The following is a 7,246-nucleotide window of genomic DNA, read 5'->3' as shown; positions in this document are numbered from 1 at the left end:
CTAACTGCTATTGATAGTGGCAAATTTGTGTGGTCATATCAGAAATATTTACCTTTCTGTCTCCTACATACCTTTTTTCATCTTTGCAATTTATACCTGTCTTACCCTTACACCTAACATATGTCTCAACATGTAATTGGGTGTGGGTTATTTATCCTTTCCAATAGGCTTTGTAGTTTGATGGCAGTATTTAGTTCACTTACATTTAATTTAATTGCTTATGTGCTTGGGTTTAAATCTACAATGGTTCTATTTATTTTTCTGTTTGCCTCACCTTCTTTACCTTCTTTTGGAGTAATTATTTTCATATCATTTCCCCCTTTATTATTAGCTTGTTAGTTATATCTTCTTACCATTCCTTTAGTGGCTATACCCTAGAAATTATGTGATGGATTGAATTGTGTCCCCACAACAAATTCCTATGTTGAAGCCCTAATGCTCAAATGTTTGAAGATAGTGCCTTTAGAAGTAACTAAAATCATAAGGGTAGGACCCTAATCTGATATGCTTAGTGTCCTCATAAGAAGAGACCCCAGAGAGTTCTCTCTTTTTCTGCATATCTAAGTTTCCATTTGTGATAATTCCCCTTTTGCCTCAAAGAATTTCCTTTAGCATTTCTTTTAGTGCATATTTGCTGGTGACCAATGTTCTCATTTTTTTCCCCTATTTAAAAATATCCTTGGGTACCTGGGTGGCTCAGTTAGTTAAGCATCTGACTCTTGATTTTGGCTCAGGTCATATAATCTTGCAGTTTGTGGGATCAAGCCCCACATCAGGCTCAGTGCTGACAGACTGCTTGGGATTCTCTCTCTCTCTCTCTCTCTCTCTCTCTGTCTCTCATTCCCTCTCTCTCTTTCCCTCTCTTTCTCCCTCTTTCTCTCCCCCTCTCATGTGCATGGGTTCTCTCTCTCTCAAATAAATGTTTTAAAATAATAATAATAAAACATACAAATTTAACTTTCATATTGAGGAGTATTTTATTGGTCATGGAATTCTAGATTGACTTTTCAATGCTTTAAAGATGTTATTTCATTTTCTTCTTGCTTTCATGGTTTGTTGAAAAGTTAGCTATAAATCCTATATAGCTCCAGTGGAGGTAATTTGTCATTTTATTTGGCTACTTGTTTAAAAAAAATTTTTTTTTAATTTATTTTGGGAGAGAGAATGAGGGAGAGGCAAGCAGGTTCCTCGATGTCAGCACCAAGCCCAACATGGGACTCAATCCCATGAACTATAAGATTATGACCTGAGCTGAAATTGAGAGTTGGATGCTTAATTGACTGAGCCACCCAGGTACCCCTTTACTTAGCTACTTTTAAGACTATCTCTTACTCTTTGGTTTCTGGTGGTTACACTATAATGTGTGTAGGTATGACTCTTTTTGTATTTACACTGCTTATGGTTCTACAAGGCTTCTTGAATCAGTGGATTCACTTCTCTCATCAATTTTGGAAAATTCCTGGCCATTATCTATTCATATATTGCTTCTGTTTTATTATTTCTCTCCTTGCCCTCTTCTAGAACTTCAATTACAATTATGCTAAACATTTTCACTATGTCCAAAATACAACACACTCTTTCCATATTTTCCATTCTTTTTTCTTTGTGCTTCAATCCAGATATTTTCTTCTGATATAGCTTCCAATTCACTAATCCTCTCTTCATTTGTGTCTGATCTGCTTTTGAATTCATCTAATATGTCCTTAACTTTATTTTTTTCAGTTATAAATTTCCCATTGATTTTTAAAATAAATTTCTATTCTTTTGTGGAATTTTCCATTTTTGCTTTTTATCTCCTTGAATATATCAATCAGAAGTTATCCTGAAGTCTATCTGATAACTCTAATATCTGGATCTCCTATGGGTCAGTTTCTATTATCTATTTCTTCTCTTGGTTTGGATCATTTGGTCTTGTCTCCTAGTATGCCTAGTAAATTCTGATCAAATGCTACATGTTGTATACGAAAATTATAGAACCAATGTGATGCTGTGAATAATGCTATCTTTCTTCAGAGATTTTCTTTTCTTTTTGTAAAGCAGTTAGTATGGACACAGACTATCTTAATCTGATTTGAGTCAAAGTTGTATCTTTGTGGGGCACCTGGGTGGCTTAGTCAGTTAAGAATCCAACTCTTGATTTCAGCACAGGTCATGATCTCACAGTCATGGAATGGGGTCCTGCATCAGGCTCCATGCTAAGCATGGAGTCTGCTTGGGATTCTCTCTCTGCCCCCGTCTCATGAACACACACACACACACACACACACACACACACACTCTCTCTCTCTCTCTCTCTCTCTCTCTCTCTCAAAATAAATAAACATTTTTTAAAATGTTTTCTTAAAAAATTTAAGGGGTGCCTGGGTGGTTCAGTCAGTTAAGTGTCTGACTCTTGGTTTTAGTTCAGGTCATGATCTCATCTTTTGTGGGTTTGACCCTTGTGTCAGGCTCCACAATGATAGTGCAGGGCCTACCCAGGATTCTCTCTCCCTCTCTCTGTGCCCCTCCCTTGCTCTCTCTCTCTCTCTCTCTTTCAAAATAAATAAATAAACTCAAAAAAAATTTTTTAAGTCTGTGTCTTTGTGAGAATTGGTCCTTTTTTGATATGCCCTTACTACTGGTATAATCTTCAGAGGTCCTAACCAAAAGCCTAGGATATTATCAGGCACTCTCTGAGATTGTCAAAGGTTTGCTCATCTTCTTCTTTGCCTTAAGTCACTGCTCTTAGAAATAAATGCCTTGGAGGGAATAATAGTGTTGTTAGGGACTAAATGTTTGTGCCTCCCATCCCCCAATTCATATGTTGAAGCCCTAACTCCCAATATGATAAGGAAGTGAAACCTTTGGAAGGTAATGAGGTTTAGATGAAATCATGAAGGTGGAGCTTGCATGATGGGATTAGTGCTCTTGTAAGAAAAATAAGAAGCACCAGAGCTTCCCTCTCTCTTCTATGTAAAGCCTGTTAGCCAGGAAAAGAGCCCTCATCAAATCTTCCACTACCTTGATCTTTGACTTCCAGCCCTCATTACTATGGGAAATAAATGTCTGTTGTCTTAGCCACCCAATCTATGGTATTTGTGTATAGCAGCCCAAACTGACTGAGGCAAGTGTCAAATGTCAGGCTCACTTTTCTATGCTTCCTTTCTCTCCAGGATCTTGCCCTCTGAAGTGCTAACTGCAAAAGTAGATCTCTGATGTTTTAGGACAGAACTTTAAATTAGCTGCTCTAGTTGTTTGAGGTAGGAGGCTTGGTTTGCACCAGGCTGGTGTTCCAGAGCCAGAAGCCAAAGTCTCCACTATTCCTTTCCCATAATTCCCCAGCTATAATCACGGCTAGCACAAAAATTAAGGTTTAGGGTATTGGCTTTGGAGTAATAAATTCCATCTGGGTGGGTATAAAAAAAGTACAAATTAGCTCAACTGATTGGAAAAGGTAGAAAATTATAGTTTTCTATTAAAGTAAATTATTCTAATTAAATTGGCATATGAGGCTTTTGAGCTTTTGAGCAGTCCCTTGAAACACGCAATATATCGCAGCTAACTTCCCAATATTTTTTCCTACAGAGAAGTGTACCTTTGGTTTATAGCAGCAAAAATTAGAGGAGCTCCTAACATTCCCAGCCTTCCACGAGGCTTTGAATCACACTGAAAGATGCTTGTTAGGTCCGTAGGAAGACAATGTGTTTGACTGCATCTGAACCCAGGAAAACGCTTTCAACAAACATATAGCAACCAAATTTAAAGATTCTTATCTTCTCCAAAAGTTTCTGAAATTGTTCTTTTAAAGTGTAAATGTCCATTAAAACCAAGATTATAAAAAGAATAAATAGAAAAAAAACAAACATAATTTTCCATAATAGAGGTGTGATACAGTCAACTACTTGTCTGTTGACCACGGCCATTTCAAGACTTGCCCTAGCAGACGGTTCATGTCACATGGGCAAAAGGGCCATCAAAGCACAAAGTTCAACCTGTTATGGCAGAGTATCAAGATGAACTAGTTAACCAGAAGGCCAGGCTGCATGCTGTATCTTGAACTCCATGTTTTACAGGGACAGAGGGACGATAAGAGCAGTTGGGAAAGCTCAGAGTATCGATGGCAGGCACTCACATTTTGATAAGCAAATGATCTTTATTACCAACGCTGGGCATAACTGCCAGCAAATGTAAAGCTAAGGTTACTTAAGCGAAATGCCTTGGGAGCTAGATGGATGGAAATAAATCTGCGAGCCTGAGAGACCACTCCCTAGGAAGGTTATGGACTGGCTAATGTGATAATGCTTTGGTCTCCAAACACAATTGAGAGATTCAAGGCCACCAGCTCAAGTTGGATTGCTTTGGCTAACAAAATAAAGGATGATGGCAGGAAGTCCATGGAGGTCTCTCAACTCCCTGGAGGGACACACACGGGGGTGGGGGGGGGGATGGTTATAGGCAGGTTATAATCACAGAATCTATTAGGACTAAGTAGATCCTTGTAGATCCAGTCTAACCATCTTATCTTACAGAAGATGAACTGCCACCACCCAGGGAACTCCTTCCCATCTGTCAGGACTCATATCAAACACCAATTCTTTTGCAAAGGCTTCCCCACCTCCATCTGGAGGCATCCTTCCTTATCATTTTCTAACCTAGTGTGTGAGCTCCACAGTTTCAGAAGCTCAAGCAGACAGAAAGCCCTCCATGTTTCCTAAATGGATAAGTGAGAACCAGTGTATGCAAAGTCACAGAGCAAGCCATGGGCCAGTTGTCCCGTGCTCCAGGCCAGACAGTTCAGTCAGGTTTCAGTGCCAGTTCTCAAGTTTGAATACACTGTGCAAAAAGTAAAAGATTAAACAATTCAAACATAAGAAAAAATAGACATAATAATATAATAAACCATCATATGCCCATGACTGATGTCCAGTCTTGTTTCGAACTATACCCACTTTCCTTATCACTACATAAAATGACTTAGGAATAAATCCCAGATATCATATCATTTCATCTGTAAATATTTTAGCAGATATTTCCAAAACACATGAAAAATATCTTAAAATAGTTTTAAAATACCTCAAAATGTAACCACAGTATCCCGCTGAAATAATGTAATAACTTTTTAAATATCAAATATCCCATCAGTGTTCAAATTTACAAGTGTTCTATGAATGTCACTTGTTTTTCTTTTTGCCATTTGTTTTAGAATCTAAATGTGATTATTTTCCTTACAATTAATTATTGAAGAAGTCGGTCACTTGTCCCATAGTGTCACATGATCTGGATACCTGTGATTCTGTTCCCATAGTATTGTTTAACGGGATCCCTGTACTTGGTGTTTCACGTAAGCTGGTCGTTGATCTACTTGAGGCTGGATCAGCTGCGGGTTTGATTCGTGTGTGGGGACAGGAGCGTGTGGAACGTCAATACTACACAATCGGTGCTGAGTTTTTCCATTAGAAGGCACATCATGTCAAGTTCTCTCTCCTTCTCTCTCTCTCTCTAATTTTAGGGAGAGAGAGCACAAGCAGGGGAGTATCTTGATGGAGGGAGGGAGAGGGAGAGAATCCTAAGCAGGCTTCACCCTCAGCACAGAGCCCAGCGAGACCGTGGGATCATGACCTGAGCCAAAATCAAGAGTCAGATGCTCCATTGACTGAGCCACCCAGGCACCTCCCAGGTTCTCTCCTCAAGTTGTCAGTAGCCAGGGCTTATCCTGCCTAGATCTGTTCATTCGTTAGGGATGCAAAACAGCAAATGTTCTATCTGCCATTCTTTCTCTTTGCTTATGAGCCGGAAACGCTTTTAAAAAGAGAAAATTCCCCTCATCTGCCACCCAAGATCAGTTTTAAAACTGTTTCACCAAGACCACGCTTTCTCTCAAGTTAAAATCCTCAGTAGGGGCGTGAACAATTTTAAGCAAACCTTCATTTATTCTTTACTTTCTAGCCAAGAATTAACTGCAAGACGGGAGGCCTGACAGCTGCAGAAAAGACATGCTTGCTTCTTCCCTCACCACTCGGCTGAAGACCTGCCTGCCCTGAGATTTTCTTTAGAAGCATTTGCTCCAGGGCTTGAGCTAAAGGTCTACCCTTTCTCTTTGAAAATGTTTTCTCCTATAATTAAAGGAGTTTCTAATTTGGGGAACGGATACAAATTCATCAAAATTATATATGTTTTAAAAAGTCATAATCCTGAAGCTGCCACGATCCGGCTCCAGGGAAATCCTGAATTGAGGAAGGAGGCTAATCGGGACAGAATGTAAGACAATAGTTTATATAATCTTTCATTCCCAGAACTGGGAATATCCCAAGGAAATGCCAAGTAAAAAAGTAACATCGGCGATTGATTTTGCATTTTGAGAAACTGACCAAGTTTCTCGATCAAATGCTCATTGCAAGTCTGACTCAAGGTTGAACAGATAAAAGAATCCTCCGGGGCACCCCCACTCCTGGGTCTTCGCATGATGTTATTTTGAAAAACCAGATCCTGGCAATCAGAGACCTCACTAGTTCCACCGCTGAGGAAATGAAGGATGTTTCGCCTCCAATTCCTGCTCCTGTTAACATGCCCTGGGGTCCATGCTGGCGCCAGGCTGGGAGGGAGAGTGGTCCCTGTCTTGCTGTCTGCAGAGGTTAAACGGAATCTCTACTCTTCGGTTGAGGAAAGAAAGGCATCATTCTCATTAATTTCGTGAGGCCGGGACCCTCGCTGAGATGTGGCTCTGTCCATCCCGTGGAGCCGTCCCGGCAGCGGACACGCAGCCCCTCCTGGGTCACCTGGCCCCTCTTGTCTAGCCCAGACACCCCAGGACTCAGGACCGGGGGAAGATCCCGGCCTCTGTCCGGTAGCTCTTCCTAGGCTTTCCATAGGCTCCCTTATGGTTTGCTAACTCATAAAGCGGCCTTGGTACAATCTGTTTGTGCCTCAGTCTCCCCAGGTAAAGTAATAAGGTTGGACCGGAGCTTTGATTCGCAGACTCACTGAGGAAGCGTTTCCAAAACGCTCTGTTAGGGTGCTCCTGGGGCCACACGGGATCCGACGTCAGACCGGGGGCTGAAAAGGCCCCGGGAGCTCGCCGCCCTGCCGGGGACCCAGGACCCGGGTTCTCCCCCCTCTCCCTCCGGCGGCTCCACCTTTCGGCCTGGTCTCGCCCTGGGCCTGGGCGGGGTCGCGCACCGCTCGGGGCGGGTTCCGGGAGGCTGGGCGAGGCGGCCCGGGCTGGGTAGCCCCACCGGAAAGACTCGTTCCAGCCGGAGCGGGCGGAGGC

The 7,246-nt window shown here is 41.7% G+C and overlaps 1 long non-coding RNA gene across 1 annotated transcript; it reads right to left on the bottom strand.

Annotated features, from left to right (window-relative positions):
• Positions 1 to 4,112: 4,112 nt before the first annotated feature.
• Positions 4,113 to 5,536, bottom strand: LOC123579038. The gene is made up of 2 exons (XR_006702601.1): positions 5,209 to 5,536; positions 4,113 to 4,812 (listed from the first exon to the last, which is right to left on the bottom strand). It is a non-coding gene; the product is annotated as an uncharacterized LOC123579038 (long non-coding RNA).
• Positions 5,537 to 7,246: the final 1,710 nt, after the last annotated feature.

The sequence above is a fragment of the Leopardus geoffroyi genome, chromosome E2 (assembly GCF_018350155.1).
Source record: "Leopardus geoffroyi isolate Oge1 chromosome E2, O.geoffroyi_Oge1_pat1.0, whole genome shotgun sequence".
NCBI lineage: Eukaryota > Metazoa > Chordata > Mammalia > Carnivora > Felidae > Leopardus > Leopardus geoffroyi.
Note: the sequence above shows the minus strand (reverse complement) of the source record. Positions and strands in the feature narration are given on the sequence as shown.